The sequence below is a fragment of the Lagopus leucura genome, unplaced genomic scaffold (assembly GCF_019238085.1).
Source record: "Lagopus leucura isolate 7727_CA_CO unplaced genomic scaffold, USGS_WTPT01 Super-Scaffold_73, whole genome shotgun sequence".
Taxonomy (NCBI): Eukaryota; Metazoa; Chordata; class Aves; order Galliformes; family Phasianidae; genus Lagopus; species Lagopus leucura.
In genome coordinates, this window is record NW_024962252.1 from 17,590,612 (window position 1) to 17,603,645 (window position 13,034).

Below are 13,034 nucleotides of genomic sequence, written 5' to 3' on the forward strand. Positions count from 1 at the left end.
TAATATTACAAGGGCAGAGTCCTTAGACTAAAACCTGAAATGCTTACTCATTGCTGCAACAAGACTTTGCAGAGGTGCAAAGAAATGCAGAAAACACTTAAGAGTGATGCAGTGTATGGGAGCTGCTGTTCCTCACTCAGTGCAAAAACTAGATCTGCCAGAGATTCCTTCAACAGTGAAATTAATAGAGGCACCATGTGCCACTTCTGTTATTATTCTTCAGTTGAGCCCAAAGTTGAAAACTTGCAGTACTAACATGGCAATCAAATTTAAAAAAAAAATAAAAATAAAAATTGAAAATGACCAAATTATTTGTTTATTTGGTAAAGAAAGCACTATTTTAGATGGCAAGCCAGAGATGGAGAGCAGACGAGTATTACAATGTATTCATGGACACAGTGCACAGTCTGAGACCAAGCCACTGAGGAAGCATTAGAGATTTTAAGATGATGCAAGCAACATGAGGTTGCTCTAACACTGTTAAGCAATTTGTACTTTCCAGAGTCATGTGAATGCTGTGTCACTGGACAATGACAAACCTCTTCTTCTTTGTGTTGGGAGATAGCTGTTCCTTCCTGGACCCTGCTGCTTCATTCATTTTTTTATCTCCATAATAAATTATGACACAAGGCAAACCAAACAAGTAACACTTCAAATACATGTTTTTAGAAAATCTCTTTTCTTCTAGCACTATTGTACAAAGAGCACAAGTTTACATCATAAGGTATTCTTCCTTAAAGAAAAACCAGAACCAGCTTTTATGTATCACAGAGAAACTCAAGAAACAAAAAAACAGAGTTTATCTTCTCTCCAAAATCATTCATGCTTGTCCTTCTAGTTAGCTCCCTAAAGGAAAGATTTCTGCCTTTGGAGGAAGGCTGGGAAGATCTAGATTTCAGCTGAGCTTTGTGAATTAATCCTTTTATGCCTTCTCTAAAGGTTGTGGGCTTTTTTTCTGGAATGAAGTGTGGTAACATTGAATAGACCTGTTGTGTCCATCATTTCATCTAAACTAATGAGGAATGATCCAAATTGGCACTGTGTGCCAGTGAGCACAGCTGAATGTTGTATAAAACAAATTCCGTGGTAAGATGCTCCATTAAAAAAGAATCTTCCTCTCCAGCAAAATTTTAGGATCACACCTCTAATTCAGTGCCTGATTTGTGTGTACAGAAACACAGTGTGGGATGCCTATGACCAAAGTTCAGCAGATCTATATCTCTATAGCTACCTGAAGGGAGTCTGTAGTAAGCTGGGGGCCAGCCTCTTCTCTCATATAACTGGTTATAGGACTGGATGGAATGGCCTCAAGTTGTGCCAGGGGAGATTCAGGTTGGATGTTAGGAAATACTGCTTTTCTGAAAGAGGGGTCAGTGCTGGAATGAGCTGCCCAGGGAGGTGGTGGAGTCACCAACCTGGAGGTGTTCAACAAGCGTTTAGATTTTGTGTAGATGGACATGGTTTAGTGAGAACTATTGGTGATAGGTGGACAGTTGGACTGAATGATCTTGTAGGTCTGTTCCAACACTGGTGATGCTGTGATTGATTCTATGATCTCCGGAGTCTCCCTTTGGAACAAGTGAAGTCAGTGGGTCAGACGAACCTGGAGTGACTGCTTCTCTCCACTGGCCATAAATGAAGCCCAGGATGACTGCTTCACTCACAGATAGCTGTGCTCCAAGTGTCCAAGATTAAACAGTATGAATCTGACCCATGATGAACATGAGGAATTTGGTCTGCCTTGGATCCTCCCATCTACGTTGTATCAACAGGCTTCCTTTTCTTTTCCTCTTCCTACAAGATAACTGCAGTCTTTTTCCATCAGTTTTGTGTGGGAGTTTTACATGTCCTTATTCATTAACATAACTCTTTCTGGATCCACATAATTTAGCACAGTATTCTTATTAATTTCTATTACTGATATATATATAATAGTTTTGTGTGATTTTCAATTCCATTTAAATATTTCCCATCCCATCTTCTTTTTTGATCAAGTTATACATCTGATAGAGGTCATCGATGAACTGTAATTCAAAAGATCCTTTCTGGAGACCATGACCTTAAAAATTAACAAAGTCCACATATGATTTTTCTCTGTAATATGACCAGCTCTTGAATATCATTATGTATTCATTTATACCATTTTTCAGAATTTTATGTGGTCTGGTATTTGATAACACTCTGCAGGCTTTATGTCATGGCCTATTTCCCTTCCTACTTCATTCATTAATATTAAAAACAGGATTTTGAACCTTCTTAAATAACGTCCCTAATTTTTGCTTTTAATGAGGACAGTTTGGATAACATATGAAACTTTTTTTCTTTTACTTCATTTTTCTACTTTTATTTTTAATTTTTCATCTGATGTTTTAATAGAGCCATATGAACACAGCAGTGCTATCCCATGAGTGCATTATTGCTTTTGTGACACAAATCTTTGCTCCATTCTCTAGTTATGCTGTTTATTAATTCACCTGGTTCTTTTTTTCCCTCTATTCTAACCTTTTACAATCCCTACTGCCTTCATCGTGCATTGTCTACTATCATATTAATTCTTCATCTTTTCCAATATGAATTTTATGTTGCATATTTTGGGAGTTAGAATTCTAATTTTGTAGCTTAATCTTTCCAGCCAGCATGTATTTTCAGAATCATCAAACATTACGAGATGTAACACTGCCTTATCTGATGTCCAGATGCATTAACTTCAGTGGACTATGAACTGCAGCTCACTTTATCTTCTGACAGAGCTTCAGTAAACTGCAGAAAAACTGCTAGTCAGCAGTAAGCAACATTGCAGCATACCAGCAGGAATGGCAATTGAACTCAAATATATTTGCAAATGCCTTCACAGATATTTGGGCGAGTTCCTTAGCTTAAATGACAAGGCTACTCACATAGTGGACCAAGGGAAGCAAGTTGATGTAATCTTTTTGGATTTCAGCAAACCTTTCAATACTGTTTCTCACAGTACCCTTTTGGACACATACAGCTAGGCAAGTGCATAGTATGATAGGTGAACAATTGTTCAGTTCAGAGGTCAGGCTCAAAGGCTTACAGTAAATGGGATTACATCAGGCTGGCAGTCACTCTCTGGTGGGATTCCCCTGGGCTTCATTTTAGGTCCAGTACTCTTTTATTTTTGCCACTGACTCGGACACAGAATTTGAAGGTTTACTAAGTCTGAGGACAACACTAAATTAGGAGGAGCTGTTGATTATTTCAAGGATAGAGAGACCTTCCTGAGAAACTATGACAAATTAGAAGGCAGGACAATCACCAAACTGCATGAAGTTTAACAAAAGCTAGTGCCAAATTCTGCACCTACAACAGGGAAACCTGTCTTTGCTTACAGTCTAGGGTATAAGAGACTAGAGACCCTATGGAAAGGGATCTGGGGTTCTGGTTGACAGCAAGTTGGACATGAGGCAGCATGAGCCCTAGTAGCCCAGAGGGCCAACACACCCTGCGGTGCCTCAGGCCCAGAACTGCCTCTGGGAGAGGGGAGGGGTTGTCCTGCTCTGCTCTGTGCGGCCTCACCTCCAGCACTGTGTGCAGGTTTGAGTTAGCACAGTGTAAGAAGGAATAAAACTACGTAAAGAATGTCAAGGAGGACTATAAAAATGATGAAGGGTCTGGAGGACAGACATAAGAGGAGCGCTGAGGTCCCTCGTCGTGCTCAGCGCAGAGCAAGGAGCTGAGGGGAGGCCTGATGGCGGCTGCAGCTCCTCACAGAGAGCGCAGGGCAGAGCTGAGCTCTGCTCTGTGTGACAGTGACAGGGCCTGAGGGAACGGCATGGAGCTGCGTCAGGGGAGGGCAGCTGGGGGTCAGGGACAGGGCTGCACCAGAGGTGGTGGGCATGGAACGGGCTGCACAGGGCTGTGGGCACGGCCCTGAGGTGCCAAAGTTGAAGGATTTGGATAATGCTTCCAGACACTGGGTTTGAATTTTCAGTGGTTCTGTGTGCCTGGAGCTGGACTCAATGATCCTTGTGGGTCCGTTCCAACTCAGGATATTCCAAAGAATGCACTTTCGCAAGTACGTTAATGAACATCAAAGCCAAAGGAAAGATCTCCAATCCTGTGTTCTTCCTTTAAAGGTTTTTGACAATGGTTGTGTGTGGATGAGAACTGTCATCTATTTATCCCTGTCAATTAATGACGTCAAGAATGGTCTTTGAATTGTCAGTAACTGCCTGCTGAAAGCTTGGGAACTTTCATGTATATGCAACCTACAGCATCTTACAGCCTGGAGACATTAGTATGCATAATACCAGAACCACTCTCAAGACTCTGGAGTTCTGAGCTGTTTTGCAGGCAGGCTGAAATAGAACTTAACCCTCAAGCTGAAGTGCTTACTGGAACAAAAAGGGCAGGTTTAATTAAATATTAAATCCATTTATTGTATCAAATTCCCCTTCAAACTGAAAGAGAGAACTTAATGAGTATTTCTGCTGCACATATTTAAATATATATGCGTGCACCTATACTGTAGGACCAGCTTTAATTTTGAAAGTGACTAAGATTGCGTTATTTCCCTTCTCTCACAGTGACTTCCATGCTAAATGTGCTTAGTGTACAAACTAACAAAGGAATAAGAAATACAATATTTATTTAATTGCCAGTCCTGTAAGTTCAACTCCAAATCCAGGATTCACATTAAGTCCTCCAAACTACTTATACAACAAAGACTGTTTATTAAAGCTAGGTCTTAGTATTTGCTCTTTCTTGGTTCTAACAGCTTCCAAAATATACACTGTAATTCCCCCCCCCCCCCCCCCCTTTTTTTTTTGTGACTCTATTGATCTTTTTATTTATTTAATCTTATCTTGGGGTTACTCCTATAAAGATCTGAATAAACAGTTAAGCATCAAATGTAACATTCCATATTCAATTTTCACTCTCATTAACAAGCTTCCACTGGTGCTTCTTTGCACACATTCTATTTTCTTCTGAGATTTTATTCTTATCCTCTAAAGCCCAAAATCCAAACACTGCAGGAATTATTTCTTAGATATTGAAGACTGTGATTTGACATGTGCTAAATAATACTAATTTTTCCAAGATAAGTCCAAACTTTCAAGACAATCACAAGCAATTGTCTTTTATATAACCTGAGATTATTTTTCCAACTCAGTTCATGAAATACAGTATCAGCAACCTGCCTTCCAGCTTCTAAATAAGCACAAAAGTACAAAAAATGAGCAACAAATAGAAGCCCTCATTTTAGATTTTAGATGGATGAATGAATTTGAAGTATAACTTTTAATAATCCATGCTGTATTATACTGCTGATTTACATGTGCTTGGTTGTTATGCTTTTTTCATCTCAAAGACAGAATTCCTAACAAAGCAAGTAAGATTTGATAGGAAAAATTGATGATATGTAAGCAAATAACTGGTGCTCCCAGTTACAACTGAAGGTACCTTTTAAGTACTCTTTCCTGTCTAAATTTATAAGCCACAGAAGCTAGTCTGTTCTATGATTCTCTAACAAAAGTTTGCAGTTATCTACTGCTATTTTGCCTTTCTTAGCCCTTGCAATAGCTTGTCTCAGTTCCTTCACTATTACTCAGGGCACTACAATTCTATAGGAGGAATGGAAGTTATTTAAGAACAAAAATAAATTGGAGTACTGATTGATCTGCAAAGTACAATCACATTTAGAACACACTAGGTTGTTCTCAAGCATTTCTCCTCAGCACAATCAGTATATGGTGTATAACCTTAATCTGCCACAAGGAGATAACTACCGAAACAGCCTTTTAAATATTAAAAATACAGCAGGAAAGAGAATAAGATACACACACTGCTAAACCACACAACTGCTGCCCAACTGATGCCCAAGAAATTCTCATCTGTCCAGTGCATTTGTTTGAAGTGCAAAGTGGAAAGAGAATTTATGCCACCTCAATGTAAAGACGTCCTCTTAACCAAAGTAGATACATAAAAGAGATTTACAGGCATACATATACATACATATATATGCAAGATACCTGGGGTGGAATTCAGATATCTATTAAGATATCTGGATTCATATACTGAGATTTACATATCTGAATGAGTATCCCTGTCTGGAGCTAGTCTAAAACTCCTTTTATAGTCAATGAAAATTGCAGTCAGTGCAGTCAGTGAAGCTTGAAGAGCTCAGCTCATCCTAAAGGAGACAACTATTCTAGGTCAGCTGAATAGTTCTATGGACTATAAAACTGTAAATGCTTATGAAGAGCTTATCTTGCTGTATACAAGGATGCTGTTTTTGCAAAGTCACTTTCCAACTCTGCCTACACTTTACACACATGAAGGTGGCAGCAACAGATCAGAGAGGAATGATGTCTTGACCTAGTTGTATCATTTTACTCTCTAGAACAAAAGAGAAGAATAAATGTAATACCTCAGTCTAACATGATTGCACGTTTCACTGTAGTCTAGATATTCATAAATAAAGCTTTGTAAGAACTGTGTTCCAATTCAAGTTTGCTCTATTTACCTTGACACCCTGAAGCTGAGAGCTGTTGTTCTAACAGCTGAGTGGACAGCAGTGATAAGGACATTGGCACAAGCTGTGAGAAACATGTCTGCCCAAGTGTCAAATGTAGCTAGCTGCCACAGCTGATGTCGTACTTTTGCACTTCAGCCGTAACTCATGTTTCATTGCTGCTGATGAGTCAGGAAGAACCAACCACTAAGTCTCCTTGAGGCAAGGCCACAAGGCACAAGGAACACAGCTGGGGCTCAAACGCTTTGGATAGAAGAAGCACCCAGATAATAAGTACCCAGGAACACAGCTCACAGGTGAACTAGAAGCACAAGGAATCAGATCAAATATAACCTGTCATGGTAGCGCTAGGTCAAGATCAGTCATATCAGCAGTGAGCATAAACACCTAATCAAGCATCTCTGCAACACAGTGCTAAGTCCTTGTCTAGGAGATGTGGAGGAGCCAAGCATTCTGTTGCCAAGTCTGAGGCCTGATATGCCCTCTAGGCTACAGATTATGGAGGCAGGTTGAGAAGCCACGGATCTGTTCACTTTTGATGTGGCTGAGCCAAACAAGCCAAGCCCAAATGAACCTACTTCTGTACAGCAACAGTGAGGTGACCCTACCCTGTGCTCAGCATGGTTCTTCCACAGCATACCAAAGGAGCCACTCTTCAAAAAGCCTGAGAATTGCATTTCCATGCCCTAGGAAAACATGTACGATAGCCCAGGAGCCAAAAGAGCTCTGAGAGAAGTACTACCATGCTCATGCACAGCTTTCTTTCATTAAATAGCCTTTTGTACTGAGTTATTTCTGAAAGTGGATAGCTTGATCTCTCATTTTTGTAATCTAACCACAGTAACTGAGAAATCGGTGTAGGTGGTTAAGCTTTTCTGAGCTGTACATGGGCTGTGGACCCCTGCACAATTCTTTCCATGTGTGTAAGAGTCACTTCTGCAGCTGATGTGGTAACACGTGATTACCACAGGTATGACCTCAGCTATTTTAATTCACAGTTTAAATCTGAGGTTAATTTCAGCCAGTAAAAGACAGCTAGATGCTCTCATTCAGTGCATGGGTACAGACACACACAGACAAGCTGTGCTCTCTCTATATCCCCTTGAAATCACCACGGCTTCACTTGTTTGCTTGCAAGCAGCAGCTCATATGCACCAGGATTGTAAACTGTAAACTGGCATGCAACATGGCTGAAGCTACAATCACAACTAAGATATGCATTTCCAGAGATAAAAAGAAACACTGAGAATTCGTACTGTTAGTATATGAATACTTTCATGACAGCTAAAGGCTGTTGGCATGATTGTAATAATGAGAAATTAAAAAATAAGAATTGTTATCGTGTGCCAGATCATTATGCAATGATTATCCCTATCCTGTCAGAGAGCTGTGAGGATGTGTTCATTTATAATGCAGGTCCCAAAACGCAGTGTATTGAGAGCATGTCTTACCTATTGATATGGACTGTGACACAATGTCAGCACTTTATCAAATGATTGATGGAGCTGAGAAGGAATCCCCTCAGCATTTCAATGCTCTGCCTTCTGTCAGAAGCCAGAATAGAGCTGCAGGAAACCAGACAGCTACAGAAATATATAGGGCATTTCTACACTGCACTGTAGCACAAAGCAAAGGCACCTAGGTTACCTCATCTGGAGTTAGCTCAGGAACCCAAGTGATCTTGCTGCAGCAGCTGGGGAATTGCCATCTATTTTGTGATACGACTGCCAAGCAGGCTGTTTCTCAGCATAGGCTGATGCCTGCTGGTCTGTCTAAGTGCAGTGCTGCAGTGAATGAAGCTAACAGTCATGGACAGACAAAGTATTATATGCAGAATCTCAGTAGTACCTCAACTGCAATCTACTGTAGAACTTGCTTTAGCAGGGGGGTTGGACTAGATGATCCACAGAGGTCCCTTCCAACTCCTGCAATTCTGTGATTTTGTACTGTGTTACAGCACAGTGTGCCATATTCTGTTTGGGCCATGTCACTAGACGTTATGAGAAATGGATAGAAGCACTTGTCTTTATACAGTATAACCTATATTTACAGATTTCTACTCATGCCTACACATAAGGGCTTTCATACATCTAAGAAAACTATTTTTGCTTTTGTCTATGATTTATTTTCCCTTGAACCTGTTCCTTAACTCTTACAACCACTAATGGAAAAACAGCTTAGATATCCTGGGGGAAAAACATGTCAAACACCAAGGTAAAACATTTCCAGGCTGATGAAGCTCTGTAAAAATGAAGAGACAGCCTATGAATAGGTGCATGAATGTATTTTTCTGGCTAGTCCTGTACATTTCTGCTGCTCCTTGAATGCACTTCCTCCAATCAAATGGAAGAGTAAATTCAGCTCGGAGGGTCTGCTGATTTCTCTTTTCATTGGAGCAGTGTATATCTAGAGCAGTTTATAAATAACTCCACAACACTTGGGATGAGTTATAGTGCCAGTCTTCAAAGACTATTCATTACTGCTTTATAAGATATCAAGAATTGTATTTTTAGGCAATTGTGTCACAATTAGCCTCGGAAGGGAGACGGTTACGACTAAGCTATGCTGACAAATAAATTCATGACAACTTCTTCTGGACATTCATTACTGGCAATGTCAACGCATGCATTTACTGCAGATTTTTCTACTGTAGTGTATCTGTTGTATGATAATGGAGAATTTAGGAAATTCATTTGCTCTTAAAAATTGCCACTAGATTTGGCTGACCTGTATGTATATAGTCTATTCTACAAACAAAATGAGAATTCTGCAGAACTCAAAAGACAAAATGTTATTTGTCATTTGCTACAGCTATGGTCTATATACACTGCCATGCCTCCACAGAGTCTTTCCATGCAGGGTCAATTCCTGTTTGCCTTCCTCATGCCATCAGTCCCAGCAGCATGCACCTGCTTTAAGAGAAGTCAGAATTTATAGTGGACTGTAAAATTCTGATGGATTTGCTTCCTAGCAGGATTATGCCTGCAGGTCACAGTGGAACCATTCACATAAAGCTTGCCTAAAATATATGAGTCAAAATAAAATAAATGCAAAAAGATACAATATTGCTCCTGACTACCCACAGACAATGAGACCTTCCAATCCTGAGATAATTGTATTTCTAATTTAAAAGATGAGATAAGGGAAAACTGTAAAGCTGAGAGAGAATTTTAGGCAAAAGATTTATAAATCCAACAGATTTTTTTTTTCCCAATAAGAACCATCATATTAGCAATTAGTGCAAGTATCCCTTTCCAATCTCATGAAAAAAACAACACTACTTAAAAATTCAGCATGAGAACCTGCCTACTCATGAACTCCTGCCCTCATATCACGAGATTTTAAGAATTGCATCACTTGGATTCATTCTATAAGCCAGTCATTTGCAGCAGGCTGGTCCTCCAAAGCTTGTGAGAAGACTCCAGCCTGCGTACATTCAAGATTGCTCTGCAAGAAAAAGAGCTAGTAGCTTCTCCTTTAATTGAAAGGTAAAAATCTCATGTAATCCTGTGATTCCAGAAGCTTAGACAACATGGAGAAATAATTAGGGAAGAAACTGAAATCACAAGTGACAACACAAACATGTTAAAGAGTGTTCTCAAATTGTGAAGTATGGAAAACATTCAAACCTCTTTGTGAAGTGAATGCTGCTGAACACTTGAACTTGTCAAGCCCTCAAGTACTCAGAGAAAATTAATATACTCGATGAGAAAACAAATTCCTACAGAGAGTGAAGGAAGCGTGAAGTAACGGAATTAATGGTATGATGTAAATCTTTCAATATACAATGAATAAGTAAAAAAAAAACCCAAAACATCAAAATACTGGATCACAATCCCTATTTTGGCAGCACTATCGCTGAGTTACACTGTTATTTTGATGTAGTTTTTGGGGCAGCACAAACATGCAATGCTACAACTGATTCTCAAAGAGGGGAGGGAACAGTTAAAATAGCTCCTCATCAAAGTCTGATTTGTCACGTAGGCAATGAATATTTCTGCTGGAAATTCACTTGTTTTCTCTTTTACAGCCATGGCATATCTAGGTCTACCTCAGATTAGAAACATTAACTATTCTGGGTGCGATTCCTTTGTTAGTTCAGGGAATATCTCTAATGCCTGTGTAATCGAGGGCATCCTGAGAGTAGTTGCAATGAACTTAAAGAAGCGTAACAACAAATATATCAAAAACAGGTCTGACAACTTAAGATAATAGTAAATGAATGTTAGTGGGACACCACTGTGCTATCTTGTAAACTCTCTCATCTTCTTGCTGGTTAATTTTTCTGCCATGAAGCACGTCTAACAAAGGCAGGCTTTAACCTACTTTATATTCATAACGATTCATGCAAATTTACCTCTTTTTGAGGCAGGGGGTCAAGTGTTTCAAGTTCATTCTGCAGTAAGGAATATCTGCATAGACTTTTGCAGTATAATAATGAGAGGTTTTGCAGAGACATTGAAAATCTAGACCCTCAAAAATAGACAAAGCATTTGTGGATGAAACCCTGCACTAGCATATCAAACTCAGAACACGGTATCTGATAAGGATGATCAGTACATTTTCAAATTTAATATTTACCCTCCCATCATGCGTCTTTTTTTTTTTTTTTAAGGTGGGGTTCAGCACTGAAGTGATACAACAGCTTGTGCTGGGGACAAAGACAGTGCCGGCACCACAAGAGCTACGGCTCTGGCAAGGGACTTCAATATAAATTTGCTACACATCTATTTTTTCCAAATATAAGGCTTTGCTGGCTGGCAGCCAATCATGCAGGAATTGCCAACCGCTCTGTACATCGAGCAATTATAATTCTCTGTGCAGTGCCACTAGACCACCTGCACATTCATGTGGGATGCGAGTCATATCGAACCCAGCTCTCAGGAGATGAATGCTATTTGGTATCAAACTCTTCTTCGTTATCTTTTATCATCAGTAAGGAACAGCATTTATAATTGTGCCTAACAGACAGCTCAGCATAGAGAAAGCCAGCAGCTGGACCTAGTGATGTGAAATGCAGAGTTGATGCTATGTTCATTTTTGGAGGAGAATAAAACACAACTATACAAAGCTTCCATTTCCATGCATCATGCTTTTGTCAGCACCCTGTTGGAGCTAGAAGTGCATAATGCTTTGTGTTGATATAGATATTGAAAACATCAAATTCTGTTTCAAATAATGTTGCCAACATTTCCATGGGAGCATATTTGTAATTTGTGACTAATCAATTAAATCAGATTCATTAATAGAAGGTTTTACTTAAAAAAAAAAAAAAAAACCTAAAAAATAAAAATGTAATGATGTCACATGAGTCATCGTTTTCTCTTAAGAATCAAAAGTCCACGACCAGAAATGAGGGGAAAAACAGCTCCACCATTGCTTAGATGGGTGGCTAGGACCATTAGCAGGTGCCTTACTGTGTCAAAATGTAATATAGAAAACTATGAAAGAACCTAATAGTCCTTTATGCTTTATCCTAGTGTGTTTCCATAAGTGGAAATTTCTATGAAATGTGCCTGCTTTTAACCAGGTGATATACAAATAATTGCATGGTGGTTTACTGAAAATGAATGAGTCACTTTGTAAACTTCCCTTCTAAGAGTCAACACTCAGAACCACACGTACTTCAACACAGAGTAGCACAACCTCAATTTCTGTCTGGGCTTAATGGCAAAGTAACATTGCATAGCAACCAACTGTTTCCTATTGGAGGAACGAAGCCTTGACAAATGCCCTGGCTCCTGGAGATACACCTCTGTCAGCTCGCTTAGTGCAATACTCAGCATCCAGTCACAAGAACAGAACAGACTTCTCAGGGTTAAAGAGAGGAGGTCTCTCTGCTAACTACACTCCATGTGTCATCTCTTTGCAATAATGTGAAATACCATTTTTGACATAGGAGTTCAAAACTAATTTCCATCAGAAAGCACATTGCAACAACCGTATCACATGTACACTTTTTAAAATACTGGTCATAATCTGGTCATTTTCTTAGTCATAACCAGCTATACATAACGTAAATAATTTGAAGCAAAAGATCATTTTAGTGCAAAACTCTCTAACGGTTTCTGCAATAGTGGGCAATGGCATGGCTTAAATGAGCAGCAGGGAACCAGGCAGGAGAAACACCATAGCAGCGCAGAGACCAAGTGATGCCTGGATGAGCATCATTCCCCATATTCTCCCAGCAGATCCGCTCCAGCTTCTGGAGCGCTGGGGAAGCGCTGGCGTTGGCATTTCCCGTCTGCCCGAGTCCTGGCACCGTTCAGCAGCGCTGGGGCTAGGCAGCACTTCCCTGCCCGCAGCAGGTGAGCGAGGGCAGGCGGCAGCACAGGAGCTCTGCACCGCAGCCGTAGCGGTGCGGGTAGGGCCGGGCTGGGGCCGCCCGCGGACGGAGCAGCTCTGGGCGCACAGAGCGCGGCTCCTCTGGAAAGGGAAAGCACTAGCAGCGAACAGAGGGTGCAGAGCTCCTGCTTTGCGAGGAACGTGTCGTTTTAAGCACATGCACACAAGAAGGAAATAAAATACAAAAACA

General features: G+C 40.2%; 1 protein-coding gene across 3 annotated transcripts in view; it reads right to left on the reverse strand.

Annotated features, from left to right (window-relative positions):
- Nucleotides 1-13,034, reverse strand: part of DST (dystonin) — a 293,875-nt gene that overhangs the window by 280,226 nt on the left and 615 nt on the right. The gene's annotated exons all lie outside the window — the stretch shown is intronic.